Source organism: Acipenser ruthenus, chromosome 13 (genome assembly GCF_902713425.1).
Source record: "Acipenser ruthenus chromosome 13, fAciRut3.2 maternal haplotype, whole genome shotgun sequence".
NCBI lineage: Eukaryota > Metazoa > Chordata > Actinopteri > Acipenseriformes > Acipenseridae > Acipenser > Acipenser ruthenus.
Window position 1 is genome coordinate 19,328,831 of NC_081201.1, and position 13,715 is coordinate 19,342,545.

At 38.7% G+C, this 13,715-nt stretch overlaps 1 long non-coding RNA gene across 2 annotated transcripts; it reads left to right on the forward strand.

The window, feature by feature from the left end:
- The first annotated feature begins 1,540 nt into the window (after nucleotides 1–1,540).
- Nucleotides 1,541–11,714, forward strand: LOC131740209 (uncharacterized). Of its 2 annotated transcripts, none has more exons than XR_009330836.1 (3): nucleotides 1,541–2,152; nucleotides 2,909–3,059; nucleotides 5,266–11,714. It is a non-coding gene; the product is annotated as an uncharacterized LOC131740209 (long non-coding RNA). The 2 variants fall into 2 exon arrangements; XR_009330835.1 differs by lacking the exon at nucleotides 1,541–2,152 and having other exon boundaries at nucleotides 2,163–3,059; nucleotides 5,266–5,417; nucleotides 6,261–11,714.
- The last annotated feature ends 2,001 nt before the right edge of the window (nucleotides 11,715–13,715 follow it).

The following is a 13,715-nucleotide window of genomic DNA, read 5'->3' on the forward strand; positions in this document are numbered from 1 at the left end:
TCCACCCCACTGTTAAAACAATCAGCATCAACATGTAATAGACGCTACTCAGGGGAATAACGCTCAAATTAAAAAAGGATGGCCATACTGGAGGACAAACTGTATGTTTGCAATCTCAATATTAAAAACAACAGAATAAAAGTGGAGGTATGTGCGATCCAGTTGATTGAAGTGCTGGATGGTCGTGTGAAATGTTATTTAACACTCTGATGATAACTAGCTTTCTTTATGCCTCAATGGTCACTTTCTACTCGGAATAGGCATGGATTGGAGTGAAGGGAGGGGGGGCCCTGGAACTCTAATTAGTTTAAATTGAAATGTGGGAGACTTCTGGTGTCTTGGGTTCAAATTCAGTTCAGTTAATTGAGTTTAGTGGTCTCACGCTGCTCTGTAACAAGTAAAGTGATTGTTTGTAGGAGTGGTCTAGGTTTGTAATGTTTAACTAACAGCAGATGTCTCTTGACCCATATATAGCTCATTGAGCTCCACAGTATGGCTCTATAGAAGTGCCCCATCCATATACAGCTCATTGAGATCCACAGTAGGGCTCTATAGAAGTGTCCCATTCAAGGTTTCAAGGGGTTTGATAGGCTGCAAGGACACTGCAGTCTCAGGTAATAGCAAGTAATGTCAGCTTTTTACTAAACACTTTTATTTATTTGCATGCTTCTGGTACAAAAAGGTTGGGCAGCTCAGCAGAAGGATATATTGAAAAACACAATCATATTTGTTTCCATCATTTTGAAAGAAGCGCTGTCATGAAAGAGGCGCTGGTTTGTATTGCGGGTGAATACTGTTTCTCATCGTCGGGAGCTTCTTATCCTGTTGTTTAGACAGATAAACTTTATCTTTATCTGTCTCGTCTGTGGATTTGTTTACCAAGGCTGCGTTTGAAAGAATGAAGTATCTTTTGGGTGCTACAGTAGGGCATTTCTACTAGGAAAGGGAAAATCTCCATAATTGTATGTGATAGGGTAGCCGGTCAGTCAAGGGTAATGGCAGGAATAGCAGAGACAGGAGACAGGGATTGCAATTCAAAACGCTTTCTCTGCACACTTTTATTTTTTAGGTTTACACAAACAAAATAGTTCAACAAAATGCAAAATAATTTGGTGCCCAAACTGTGCTTTCCCAGTACAGCAAAAACTGGGAGTACAACCCCGGGAAATGTCTCCCAGCTCCTCTTGTATAGTGAATCAATTAACACCTGGCCACATTCCACACATGTTGTAGCAGGGAGGGGATGCTAACCCCAGCCCTGCCATATTAAACACATACTTTTTTAAAAAATATAAAAGCACATGATATTTACAAATTACATGTGCAGGTGCTACTGCCCTGCTACTGAGGGTTAGGGGAGTTTTTTTTTCTGTTGTGTGACTAGCTAGTTCTTCATTACAATATGCAGTTTCATTAGCCAGTTTAACACTGGACAAACACAGACACTAAAACTAGTGTACACACATAATCTCATAATCACACAGCACATTAAAGGTTAAAATATTTGTATAAAATCTAGTTTATTGGATTAGAACTAAATGCAATCCAAAATGTCTAGAAGAGGCTATGAGTGTGTGAGAAAACTTTGGTTAAGATTGGTACAAAATCAAGGCAGTTATCGAGTGCACCATGTGGAGTGTGACAGAAAGATGGTCAGACATGATTAGCATGCAAGGGCCACAATTGTATTTGAATGACCCTAATTAAACATTAGCAACTCCAATTCAGAATTAAAGCACTGAAATAAGAACGTTTATTTTAGTATTTATATAAAGAATATTTGCTTGAATGTTGCCATAGACCAGGATATTATTGTGAGTGCTGTAATTTTTTATTCAATCGAGCCCATGAGTGGAGACTATAGGCTATACGTATCACTTTGTACGTGGGAAAGCAACTGTAAAAGATTGCTCTCCCCCTTCAGAAAGCTACGTTCCCTCCACTGTTGACAGTAATATTATGCAATGTTCTGCAAACTTCTATAACATAACAATTCAAATAAAGAAACCTCCCTCTTTGTGGCCAGTCCCATATTAGGACCAGCTCTCCATTAAAGCTCAATTCTTTCAACTGGAAGACAACCTGAAGATCTCCTGTTATTGGGACCAGCTCTATGATATTAGACTATTTCACTGGTCACGTGTTAATAAAGGTAAAGGGGGATATTTTGCCCATTATTCCATGCATAAATAACAATATTTATCTGTTTGCTTTTTTATTTAGGTTGTGATTTCCCTTATGAAAGTTTACCACAGTATTTTTGCAGTTTTATCATGCTTTCCCCATGGTTATACTATGCATTAACCATAGTTTTATTCTGGTTTGCCATGTTTATTAATATGCTTTACCATACCTTAATATTCTTTACAATGTTTAATTGAGCTTTACTGTACTATGCTTTATTACACTTTGCTGTGCTTTTACTATGGGAAACTTGGAAAGGTTATTTTATAGTGTTTGTTTTCTTACACTATGCCTTTATGCTTGCCTGTGTGTTTTCCACTTAAGCATGATGGAGTATCCCTCTGTACAACTGTGTTTTCAGAAGCTTAGCATGAGGTAGAAAACAGAAAAGCCCTGCACCTCCTAAACATACAACAAGGAGGCATTGTGTGTGATTCACACTGAAGCCCTGCACAGTGTGGGATATGCTGTCTCTTTATTTACATGCAGGCTTTGAATAGCAGAAAGACATCGGGATGGGACCTATACTGTAGCTCATTACAGTATCAAGAATGGAGACTCCCTTCCCCTGTGAAGAGTTGTAGCTGTGCAAACGTCATTATGAGGTCAATTACAAAGTCTTCACAGAACCTGTGTGGGGAGCTCACAATATGGTTGGGTTGGAGCCCAATTATAATGCTCCCTGTTTCCGCTAAATTCTCTTATTTTCTTTTGCGGTAACAAGCACACTACAATCACAAAGTCTTCTTTGAAGTGGAGGAAAACAAGATCAATATGTTCCAGGGTAAATCGGAGAGGACAGGTTTAACTTTTTTTGGAACCCTTTCTGTCAATGGTGATTGGAGACTCCTGCAGTGATTTTTGCTATAAGGCAGGTAAGAAAATCTAGCTGCTCCCAGCATGGTGTGGGTTTTAATTAGTCCAGCGTGGTTTGGACTACAACAAGGTATAGATTTACTAAACTGATCACTTATATTTTAGTATACATTTATTTGAATGACAAGTGTTACAAGTTATGGAAGTTCTGTATGAGGAGGCAACTAAAATGATATGACATAAAAAAAGAAATAACACCTAAACTGGTAACTGAAGGACAAGGGTCTACAAGATGGAAAATCTGCCTACAAGTGACCGCCACAAATTAAATATTTCCCATGGAAGTTGTTTCACCTTTAATGGAACTACCACAGGGTATACTGGCAGGAACTATTGACACTTTTTTTCACATGTATCAAATCCTATGGAGGCCCACTATTGCCATTCTTCCATTGCATTTTATAATATGAGCGCCATCTTTAACCGATATCATCTCATAACGCAAATATACCCTAAGGTAGTTCCATTAAAGGTGAAACGCCTTCCATAGTAAATATTTCACTGTCAGGCCCATTTCAAAGAGCTGCGTCCTCTGTGAATGGAGCTGGGGTATAATGCCAGCAGTGGCAGGGTTGCCTGTGTGAATGGAGCTGGTGTATAATGGCAGCAGTGGCAGGGTTGCCTGTTGTTTTGACCTCTGTTTGAGCACAGAGAGCACAAACAAGGATTATCAAAGTAGGTCTGCCTCCTCCCCCTGAGGTCCACAATACCAACCCTGTGGTTTAATTTGCTGCTCTGATATCTTGTCAGAGTTAATTTGATGTTTCAGAGCTATGCTAAAGACATCAACAGTTTCCACTGATGCTCCATTGTTCAGATGTTTATTTAAAAGAAACTGAAAGTCCCCCACCCTGCACTCACCAGCCTGCTCCAGTCACCATCTGATAAGAGGATGCGCTTGATACAAAGAGAGAGTCTTCTGACAAGTCCCAGCGTGGTCTGCTTGCCTGTGGCTCACAGCTTCTCTTTCATCTCACCACGTTCTGTTTATATTATACGTTCGCTTCATTCAGTCAGTGAGGGGAGAGAAGAAAAACTCCAGCATTGAATCAGGAAATAGTTTAAACACAGGCCTGGCAGTGGACCTTTACCCAAGTAAATTAGCACAATAATATTGCAGTTTTGCCATGATTATAAAATGCATTTACCATAGTTTACCTTGGTTTTAAATGAGTTTTACCACTCATCTCTCTGCTTTGTAATGTTTGCCTATGCTTTACCAAGCTTTCACTGTGCTTTATTATACTTTGCAATATGTAGTCAATGTCAGTGGGTGTTTGGGAGTGTTAAGTTGCTAGCTTCTTCTGGTGATCACAGCCCTCATGTCTCTTGATGTTGCTGCTTGTCCGTGGACGTTGTTTGCTAAAGATTCCTGTAATTACACAGGAGAACTCAGGAGAACTAAGATTTTAAAAGTCTTACCTTTTTATTAGCTCTTGTAACATTATCACTGCTCCCTGTTTTTTTTTCTGGTGTTCTTCTGGTTCTGTGCTTGATTTTTCTTTATGTAATTCACAGCATGCAGGTATTTCAGCTGATATACAGTCAGCACTTATTTATCCAACCCTATACAATTTTGACTTCAGTGACGGTTAAACAAATGTGACACATTTAATTATTTCATTTTGGCCTGTTCCAACCCTTGTCCATTTTTCAGGGAACACAAAAAAGATACAATATCAGAAATGCATATCTGGAAGGACTGTGTAAAATAAGTAGGCTTCCATGTAGATGTACTGTATTGGTTTTGTTGGTACAGTACTATATTTTCAACAAAGAAGCATTTTAATTCAGAACAATATGATTCTGAAAATAGCACTTGCCAAAAGATACAACACATGGATTGTAATACAATACATACTTTTAATATTTATATTGTAGCAACCCAACAGCAAAATTAAAGCAAAATGTTGCCCATTCATAGAACTGCGTACAACGTAAAAGGGAATGCAATTGAGCAAAAGATTAAAAAAACATAGTTTCCAGAATTCAAACAGTACCCAGTCAGTATTCAAAATTGCAGAATATAGTGCTCGATAAGGCCTTAATGTCACAGTTCCCTTGAAAATGAAAATGCACAAAAACAACTAAAGATATAAATCACAGATTTAAAAAAAAATACACAGTATTTGAAACTGTTTAATGATTAACTGTTACATTACTGTAGCTTGTCTCGTTGCTTTGTTTTGGCTGCATTTTCATCAGGTGAAACTGGAGGAAGCCCTGTGTAACTGCACAGAAATGCAGAGAAAAAAAAAAAACACGGGCTGTGAAGGATTGTCAAATAAATTCTAACACTGAAGAAATGGGCTTTGTATCAGAAAACTGTTGACAGAGTCAGAAATCGCATGTAACAAGTAAGTGCATTTATTTGTTATATATATATAATGAGGATTGGTTTTAGTCTTAATACAAGGGAGGTAAAACGCGACTGACGTGTATCTGGGTAACGGATATCCGAGTGCTGACTATTTTCAGCTTCCTGGTAAATAATCACTTTCTGTGCTATCTTTTGTTTAAGGCTGATGGTCTAGCAGCACAGGAAGGAATCAGGAATTAAAGTAAATAAAAACATTTTAAAAACCTATAGAATGTTTATCACAATGAAAAGGGCTGTAGTTATTGGTTGGTCATCCTTATTAGAATTAGTATCTTAAGCTGAAAGAACATGAAGCTACATTGTGGCTTGGAACTTAGTTTTAGGAGACTGGGTTTCAGACCACTGCACGGCACACCAGAGGAGACTTAGGGTTTAAGACAGCAAAGTTGCCTCAGACTAGGTCTCCCGGTGTCCTGGAACCAGGTTTCAAGCCACTGCATCTGAAAACGTGGCTTTGTGTTCCCTCAGCTTTGGTTATGTTTCAAATATTTTTAGAGGCATGTTTACAGAAGTGTTGGGGTGCAGCAGTCAAAAAGGTTCCCCTTCTTTAATATTTGGTTCCCTATATCACACTTGCACAAGCGGTTTAAAGTAAAAGGAGCCTTTCTGAGTGCTACACCATAGCACTGCTGGTAAGCTAAGGTACTTATAGGCTGTTGATGCCATGGTAAGCACACTCACTTATCTCTATTTAAATCTATTAACGTGTTTGTGATGTAATTTACTAAATAGTTAATGATGTAACAATCTACTATTCCTTTCTATATTATGTTGGTTCATTTACTTTTTTATTTCTTATGTTTTTATTTCTTATCCCCAGGGCAGAAGAGCACAGCACACAACTAGACAGGTTAACAAGTGGCTGTTCAGAATTACCAAGGTGTTCGGACAATCAAGGTTTTACTGTACTGTATTGAACTACAGGGCACAATCAGATTGTAGGCTTTAATCTTGACTACTGCAATGCCTTGCTTGCTGGTGCTTCAAAACATGCTCTCAATAGGCCACAATATGTTCAGAACTCGGCTGCTCAAATTCTAACTGGATCTAAATCCTTTTAACATGTAACACCTGTGTTGGCATCCATGCATTGGCTTACAGATCTGAATGGCTCCACTGCAGACCTGCAGGTGCTCCATCAGCCACAGGGGTCGCTGGTGCGCGGTGAACCGTGGATTGCCCTGCCGACCTGAGCCCTCCCTACCTGGGCGGTACTCAGCCAATTGTGCACTGGATTTGAACCTGCGATCTCCAGGCTATAGGGCTCATCCTGCACTCCATGTGGCGGAGCGCCTTTTACTGGATGCCCCTCTGCGTATTTTGAGTTATATGTTGTATGTGATGTGTTAATGTTGGTGTATATATATATATTGGTGCACAGGATATAAATTGGGCTATGTAGCACAAGTGTTGTAATATGTATTCAGGTGCAGATAAAGTATGTAACAGTATGTGAGCATATACAGTATGTCTGTTCGTTTGGCCACTGTGCCGTTTATTTTTGTTAATAAATGCACCACAACGCTTTTCATTACCCCAGTCCGTTGTGGAATCCATTCAGTTCCTGGTCTGACGTCACCCTTACTCCCATCCTTGTGATAGTCACTTAAAATGCATCTTTTTAACTTGGAATATCAGCCTATGTAGGAGATCTGCTTTTATGAATGTGTGTAGTGTGTGTGTTTTGTGTGCTGTGTTTTAATATGTAGAGTCGTCGTCTTCTTCTTCATGAGTGGTGATGTGTGTGTTCACACCAGGCTGCTATCTACACTGGTAAGATTGCAGATTCATCCACGGTGTGTTTGTTGTGAAGTGTTAGGTGGCCGCAGATACAGAAGACAAATGCCTGCATGGTGTGTTTTGGCCAGCTGTTTGTTGTCACAGTAAATGATTGTGGCGTGACACACACTTTCTGAAACGAGATCCTTGGCTGCAGCTTAAACCCTGTCACTGAAGTACAGTGGCAGTTCCTCCAGGCTTACTCACATTGCTATATTATATACACCCAGTTGTGTCCTGCTGTATTAAGTGGTACTACCGCTTTCCTTCTCTTTTTCTTGGTCATTGCTAATACCCAGGCACCTGAAACCTTGTACAGAAGCCGACAGATTATTTAATTTACATTAATTAATTCAAGTAGCACAATTCTTCCTTAATCTACACTGTCTGAATCATTTTAGTTATTAACAGTTTTAGTATCTCCAAGTCTATTTTTTCCAGGTGTACAGAATCCTATGTAGGATCAATTCTGCTCATTTTAAGGTCATTTTACATTTTTATACAGTATCATCTTTTACTATGTATCACTCATAATGCTAAATAATACACATCATTGAAAAATAAGAATGTGTCAAGTTCATTTTAGACAAGGTAGTTCCATTAAAGGTGAAACAGCTACCATAGTAAATATTTCACTTGTAAGTAAAATCCGATTGTCCCTTAAAAATGAACTTTTCTCATACAATGTATTTACTATATTGATTATATATAGGCTAGTACAGAGAGGTTATCGATAGGCTAAAAAGCCTAATTTCATAAATAAGAACTAGTTTTAAATCATATGGGACATCAGGGCTATTGTAATAAATGTATACATTTTGAACATTCATATTTGTTCTTGGAGTTATAGTACACTGTCTTTCAGTGTGTTTCGGAGCAGTGTTGAGTTGAGTATCCAGATATCTGAGTGGTCTTCTTGTTAATTGATGCAGGCATTTTATTTGTAGATGTGTTAATTTCATGATGTTGTATTTTTTTTTATGTATTTATTTATTTATTTGTTGGATTGTTTGTTTGTTATTTCAAAACTGTGGTGCTAATACCTGCTGCACATGGTTTGATGTCACAGAAAGTAGAAAATAGATAAAAAAAAGGAAGTATAAATAAATAAATGTGGAAAATGAAACAGCAAAACAGTAAGGAACTCATTGTGAAGAAATGCTTGTTAGCGGCTCAAGTGTTTTAAGGTTTGGGCGCCAGGGTGCTGTGTTTAAAGCCGAGGTGAGTGTCTGTGGTGTCAGGTGATCCAGCTGGCTGTCCTGAAATGGGAGTTAGGCTACTCTCGTATACACTGCATCTCTCCGTGAGGCTTGCTGCTTTGTGGTGGGTGTTTGGAAATTGTTACTAGTTGTGCTTGCCCTGCACCCCCCCATTCAGAATTCTGCAAACGTTTCTTGTGAGCGCTTGCCAGAGAGGGTCCCCTCAGGACACAGCAGCTTGTGCCAAGGCTGAGGGACCATCTGTTACAGGATCCACTGGGGCCTCTGGATAATTCATGGACCAGGCCATGACAGGTACATTTTTATTGCTGCACATTTCAACTCCCCTCCCCAGAGGAGGCAGGTGAGTGGAGTGTGGGAGGCAGTGTGGAACAATTTAAGAGTTATGGCCGGGATTTTCCACTTCCCCTTATTAAGTTGTATTGAAAACACACCTTTGTTTAGGTTAAATATCTCTGTGCATTGGGCATACAATTTGAAAATAATTTTTGTATTTTGTATTTTTGCACGGTATTTTTTGCAGTTTCCCCATGCTTTTCCCATGGTTATACTATGCATTTACCATAGTTTACCCTGGTTTGCCATGTTTATTAATATGCTTTACCATACCTTCCTATTCTTTTCACGATTCTTACCTATGCTTTAACATGTTTTCAGCGGGGATGTTTGATTTTGACCCCTTTTCCATTTATAATTGAATTTAACAGCAGCAGTGTTACTGCCCTGCAATGCTTAGATTAATTGAATGTATCCATTCCTAACCATTTATGCTACAATAGCTCTATACATTTACAAGTCATTTTGCATCAATGCTCACCAGTGAAATGATGATGTTGTTTTTCTTTTCAGAAGGATAATTGCTTTTCAATCCAAATCCTATTGGTTCCCATGAGAAAAAGAGGGTAATAAAAACATGGACAGATTTACTGCAAAACTACACGTGTGACTTTGTTTCATGATGCATGTTACCTGCAGTCAGGAAAGTAGTTTTGCAGTAACACAAGGCAAGCAATGCAAATAATTAGACAAGTCTTCCAGTCAGTGATGGTGGTATGATACACATTTCATCTAAGTGCTTTGTTAGATTTGGAGGGTTGGTAGGTACACAGCAGTTGTGTTCAGTCATGACTCTATTGTGCAGACAGCATGCCTTCTCTCGTGCCTCATACTCCCTAAACCATGTTATAAGACATCTCTCTGGACTTTGTGGTTGGCGCTGCTGCCTGGGAGATGAGCGCATACTTCACATTTCTCTAGTGCGCCACTGTCTCAAGTCATGCCAGGAAAGAGGATGCCAGTCAAGGCTGATTTGTGGCCGACTTGCATGTTCATTCCAACAGCCAGTTGGTTCCCATATGTATGTATATGTATGTATGTATATATGTATGTATGTATATATGTATGTATGTATATATATATGTATATATATGTGTGTGTGTGTGTAATTACTGTATCCCTATTAACCCTATTTTAAAAAAGATGATTAGATTTTAACAAATCCCTATATTTGTAACTTCAAAAGGAATCATCCTCCTTCAAAGTTTACCACAGTAATTTTGCAGTTTTCCTATGCTTTTGTCATGGTTATACTATGTTTCCTATGGCTTGCCATATTTTTTAATTAGCTTTGCCATACCTCTTTGAGCTTCACCCTGATTTCACTATGTGTTATTACACTTTGCCATGCTTTTGCTAACTTTTATAAGGGTAATATTATAAATTAGCGTGTTGTGTGTAAGGTGTCTCTAATTGTGCGGTTTGGGTGAGAGGACTGCAAAGCCAAGCTGAGATTATAATAACCCGGCAGTACACACTACCTTATTATAAATCACAAAAACAGATAACAGAGTTGATAGTTACATCAGAGTTAGATAGGAGTGCAAGTGAAGTACAAAATACTACAGATTGGGTGCAGGATTAAGTACAGTAAAATAGGGAGCAGATAAGTGCAAGTTAAAGTTCTGACATCCGTAGGAAGGTTGTTCCACCACTGTGGGGCGAGGGTGGAGAAGGAGCGGGCTCTGGAGGCAGGAGAGCGTAGAGGAGGTACAGCCAGTCTTCTAGTGCATGAGGAGCGGAGAGGTCAGGTGGGGGTGTACGGAGAGATGAGGTAGCTGGGTGCAGTCTGGTCAAGGCATCGGTAGGCGAGTACAAGAGTCTTGAACTGGATGCGAGCGGTGATCGGGAGCCAGTGGAGTGAGCGGAGCCAGTGGTCACATGACCTAAAAGGTCAGCTCAAAAAATAAAATCGGTGTATAGCCAATAAACACCGGAAAACACCGGAAACACCCCTTTCCCATAAAAAAAAAAAATACTACAAAAAAAAAAAGCATTTCCCAGTGCAGCTGGGCAATGTCCCTATCATCGATTCATTCTGAATACTTTAAACCCACCCCGACTACTGAGTGGCAGCACATTCCTACATTTCTTTTGGAGACTCTGCTTGCGAGATTTAAAATGAGATTACAATTAGGAATTGTTCGCGGGATTTAAAGATGTATTACAGTTAAGATACAGAGGATTCAAAACAGAATTGCAAATTGTGGCAACATGTAAACAAATGCCTACACACAAGAACCCCAGAAGAATGTGCCCCGTGACCATAAGCATTTCATTGTGGAAGACATCAAAGGAAAGAGTACAAGTACTGTCGAGTTAAAGCTGCCCAAGCATTTTGGAAAGTTAACTGAAAACAATAATTTCATACAGTACATAAAAAGAAAAAGCCCCGTGTGACAGAGAAAGAATGGATATTGGTTATAAATCTCCCTCCCGACCTGTGAGGGTGCTGTGTAAAGGGAACAGTGTGCCCCAGACTGGATGGTTTGGCAGTTCATTCCAGCGAAAGGTGGAAGTCGGCCATCTAGAAAGGGGGCGGAGCAAGAGTACACCAAGCCATCGCCCCAGACGGCAATCGCGGATTGGAGGAAAAGCGATTGCACTCGCTAACTAAGGGGGCATGGCTGAAGGTACAAAAGGGGATGTGGCAAAGAGAACTGTTCCTTTGTTATGGTTGCAAGAGAATCGCTGTAACCGTGAGTGTTTTGTGTTTGTTTGTTTGTCGTTTGTCTGTTCACTATAAATCGTATTTCACCACTTGCACGTATAGCACTCACACTGGACTTGTGATTGTGTTTGTGTTCTGTGTGTGTTTATACTGTGTTTATTTCAGGACTGAACCCTGTGGTTTCACTGTGCAGTACACATTGCTGTATATTGCCAGGGATTATTATTTACGATCGCCAAACGACCAGGATTATAAACAAATAAAGGATTGTTTGGACCGTGAACTTTGTTGTCTGTCATCGTTTAAGCATTGTGTCACATCCACACCTGCGCACTGTAAACCACTTTGCCACACCCCCCAAAAAAAAGATTTACTTAACTCAAAAATAGTTAAAAATAAGCACTGAAAAATTAAATTAATAAAAACCAAAAAACAGAAGCCCTACATATAGCATTGTTTTTTTTTAAAAAACTTTGCTGTATTTTAAACAATAAACCATGAAAAACAAAACATCCATATCTAACAAAATATAACCCATCCAAAAGAGATAATTATTATTATTTGTTTATTTAGCAGACGCCTTTATCCAAGGCGACTTACAGAGACTAGGGTGTGTGAACTATGCATCAGCTGCAGAGTCACTTTGTGACAGGATGACAGAGGTTGAGAATCAGAGACAGTGTGGAAAGTTAAAAAATAAAGCTCTTTAATATACAAAAATACAAAATAAACCGGCACGAGGGCCAAACAAAAAGGTTTTAAACAGAAATAATAGATAATAAGCACAAAACAAAACTTACGGCTTCCAGGTTAGGCATTGCCTTCACTGGTTTGCAAAAATGAAAAAACCAGTTGCTTCCTCTCCTTCTAGAACTCTCCTTCAAATGGGAGGCTGAGTATTTAATTGGATAATTAATTGGTTGATTGCTCCCACCTGACGCAATCAACCTGGGCAGGGAGGAGAATTTAACTCCATCCCTGCCAGTATTGCCAAAGGCAGAGCCCTGCTCTGTCACACACTTACAATTACGTCTCACCCGAAAGACGGAGCACAAGGAGGTTAAGTGACTTGCTCAGGGTCACACAATGAGTCAGTGGCTGTGGTGGGATTTGAAGCGGGGACCTCCTGGTTACAGGTCCTTTTCTTTAACCACTGGACCACACAGCCTCCATTTCGTGCTCACCAAGACCTTTTATATTCAAAACATACCATTATATTTCATTATTTACAAATATTTACAAAGTATTTTAAAAATCTATATTTTTCATTTGTTCTGAGGGCCAGGTTTGGTCATGTGACCAGGCTTGAACCTCCAGCACAGTTTGCCAGTTTTTCAATTGAAAAACACAAAAGGCAAGTACCTTTTCTATGACTATTTTAACAGAAACAACACAAAATAACCTTTAACGAAAACCAAGTTTAAACTGGGGTCAACGTTACTGTTGTTTTTCTGCATTTGGCAGAAAATGTGCACTTTTAAACTGCTCTGAAGTGGTGAGTGGATGATATTGTGCCAGTACATTTAATAAAACAAAATAAGAAATTCTAATTAAAGTAATTTAACTTACACATAAGTGTGAAAAAAAAGTTACAATATTCATTCCCTGGCTGGGGAAGGAGAGCTTATAAATGTGGAGTGTTTTTAAAGGTCAGATTTGATTCCTCAGTGAGCATAAACAACTAAATAAAAACAGTGTGAGGTCCCCCTTTCCAGCTTACTCTGGTCAAAGTTGACTGGAACTGAACCATGAATATCTCTTAATATATTTTAAATGAGTCCCAGTGTTGGAATCTCTGTTCACAATCCATCTCTCTCAGGTTTTCAAGCTGCTTTAATTGCACTTGATTGAAATTGTGGTTTAGTCATTTCGGTTTTGTTCGAATTGGTTTCAGTCCAAATAAATCATAACTTAATACAGGCTAGATCAGAAGGCAGACAATTAAACCCTGCCTCTGTTGTAATATGATCATGGTTTAATGAAAAGTCAAACGAAAACGGCTGGAATCTGTTATCTTAGTTTTTCCCTCCTTGATACAGTACATTCCTACATTTTTAACTTTATTAAATTTCTCTTTAAGAAATTATTGAAGTAAAAAGGATCTCTATTTAGAAATGGGAATATCGAATAAAAGCATATATATATATATATATATATATATGTATATGTGTGTGTGTGTATATATATATATATATACACACACACACATATACTATATATATATATATATATATATATATATATATATATATATATATATATATATATA